The 2894-nt window shown below is 35.2% G+C and overlaps 1 protein-coding gene across 1 annotated transcript in view; it reads right to left on the bottom strand.

The window, feature by feature from the left end:
* LOC112155235 (trace amine-associated receptor 13c-like) overlaps positions 1–2894 on the bottom strand; it is a 14114-nt gene that overhangs the window by 9988 nt on the left and 1232 nt on the right. The window lies entirely within an intron of this gene.

Raw genomic sequence — 2894 nt, 5'->3', positions numbered from 1 at the left:
AAAATTAAAAAAAAAAAAAAAAAACTTAAAAAGATATTTCGTAACAACAAAATTGTGTTGAAACTTTATTTTCTTTTGCAAGTTTTTCCCGATTGAACTTCTGTTCTCTATCAGGTTAATATTTCTTGTCTGTTTTTATCCCTTTTCTTACTACCTTATATTTTTCCCTACACCCAGGTCTAATGGAGGTCACAAAGTGAAAGCAAAGTGTAAAATTATGTAGTGTGAGTCCTTCACATGGAAGTATCTTTCCACCCTAATTAAACTGTTACATTAGAGCTCAACCAGCTCAATTGGAGCTTTGAACAAAAGTGATTGTTATTGTGAGAGAACTGAGCCCAACACTGAATTTGAAGCATGTTTCAGTGGAACAAAAATATAAAAACTTCCTCTGTGAATGACATCAGGATGACTTTACCACTTAAAAACTCAAACTATGATCTCTAACTGCTATCAGAAATTTAAATTATTGCTTTGTTAAAAATTTGTTAAAAAGAGGTCAAGTTTTTAAAACTTATTGTCAACAAGATTCAACACAACAACATTTATGTCTCAATATATCTTTTTCCATAGTTTTTTAGATAGTTCTGTCATTGTCTCGATATGCTGACTTTTGTTTTGGAGATAAAAACTGAATTGTCAGAATCTTTGTTTTCCTGTGAAAATGAGCTGAAAAGAAATTTATATCAGTCAAGATTGTTCTTATATTTTGTGAAATTACATTTTTATTATTACTTATGCAGTTCAAACCAAACAATAAGATACAGAAGAATAAAATAACATTTTTTCCATTACACCTTTTCATTTATTTATTCACTGAGTAATATTCCATCATTGTTCTGTTGCTTTCCGCAACTTCAGTCTCTCTACAGCAGGGGTCACCAACCTTTTTGAATCTGAGGGCTACTTCATAGGTACTGAGTTACATGAAGGGCTACCATTTTGAAATAACAAAATTTGCTTAGAGTTAGTTATACATCATTATTAATGAATAATGATTCTCCTCCATGTAAAGACTCTGAATTCTTACCATAAGTATCAACAATGAAAACAAGCTAGGAAACAGATTAATATTCAGCACTTAAATAATCTCAATAATTGTTACATTTTCATATGATTACTTACATTTCATGGGAAAATGTTCCATTTTCACTATGTTGTACCATGTTAATCAATTATGTAATGTTAAAGAAAAATCAACGTACACATTTTTAAACAAATCTTGTCATATTTTGAACGAATGATCAAATCTGCAGCATTTTTAGCAAAATTAATGATCTTCAAACTAAAATAGGTCAGAGGTCACCTAAACTTATCTAAAGTTCGTGTATCATGAACATATTTTTAAGACGTTTTAATCTTTAAATCTATGTATATGCAAGTGTAATTTAACAGAAATAGCAACATAATGAATTTTAATTATAGATGGAGCTCACAAGTGAGTGTTATTTTCAGAAGAGACCTGCAGGCACCTTGTGGGCACCACATTGGTGACCCCTGCTCTACAGCATGTTTGTCTCACGGGAGTCAGGCTTCAGGATATGCAGAGTGATGATGATCTTTACAGCTTTCCTGAACCAGGGATAAAATAAAGTGTAGATTATTGGGTTCACACAGGAATTAAAATAAACAAAACCAATCAATAAGTATGCAAACACATTGTCTGTGAAATTAATTTCTACAAGAGAATAACAATAATATGGACAGAAAGACAACAGATAAACAAAGACAAGAACACCAAGAGTTCTGGCTGCTTTCAGCTCCGATTTCTTTGCTTTTACTTTAACTGGATGTTGAACAGAGACAAATGTAACATGAGAACGCATGGAACGAGCCTGAATCACAGCCACCACAAACACCTTCATGTACAGAACTACAATGGCTGTTACTGGAAGAATAAAACTCAAAATGAGATCAACCACTCCTGTAGCATAGCTGAATAAAAAATCACATCGTCCAAAACAGGAATCATTCCTGAAAGGTTGATGAAGATGAGTTATCTGCTCCCTGATAAAAAACATGCTGTACAGACCATTCCAGAGCCAACACAGACAAACACACGTTTTGACCCTCACTGCAGTGATTCTGGTGGAGTAATGTAGAGGGTGACAAATGGCCACATAACGGTCAACCGATATCAGAACGATGTTACCAACTGAAACAAGTGGAACTTTGCAAGCAAGAAAAAAATAAATAGCACACATGATTTCCCCAAGAAACCAGCAAGATGTGTTATTGTAAATATCCAGTGGTAACAACACAAGCCCCACAAGAGAATCTGAGACAGCCAGAGAGAGGAGGAGGATGTTAGTGGGAGAGTGGAGCTGCCTGGAAGGAAACAGATTGATATTAATTACGTATTAAATCATCATATTGTCTACTGAGAAAAAAACAACACCAGACATGTATAAATTTAAAGTGTCTGTTTTCAGAAACAAGTGTACCTAAAGTGGGAGATTGCAATGATGACAAGCAGGTTCAGAACTACAGTAATAATAGAGAAGATGGGGAGTAAAATGTTAAAAAATGCAGCTTTGGTCCAATAAAGAGTTGGCTTCTTGCAGGAAATGTTAAGCATCTGTGGAAAGCAGAACTGAGCTCCGTACTGGATCTCCATGATCAAAGTGATGTTACTTCAGCAGCTCTTCTTATTTAAAGGGTAACACAACAGGCCAGTAGGAGTCTGACTCCACTCTCAGCCCAGATTTGAAAAATGCAAATGGGGCTGAGCGGGGAAGGTGTGGTCTGGATCTGTGATTGACAGTGAGGTTAGCTTAAGGTAACATAGTCTGCGTCTTCAATACGGAGCAAAGTGATGCCAGTGTCATCACAGACTTTCTCTAGAGGTTAAGGATTTTCTTCTCCACTTTCTCCCGAGCAGTGTTGGGCATCTC

The sequence above is a fragment of the Oryzias melastigma genome, linkage group LG21 (genome assembly GCF_002922805.2).
Source record: "Oryzias melastigma strain HK-1 linkage group LG21, ASM292280v2, whole genome shotgun sequence".
Lineage (NCBI taxonomy): Eukaryota > Metazoa > Chordata > Actinopteri > Beloniformes > Adrianichthyidae > Oryzias > Oryzias melastigma.
This window is presented reverse-complemented; position numbering and strand designations above follow the sequence as displayed.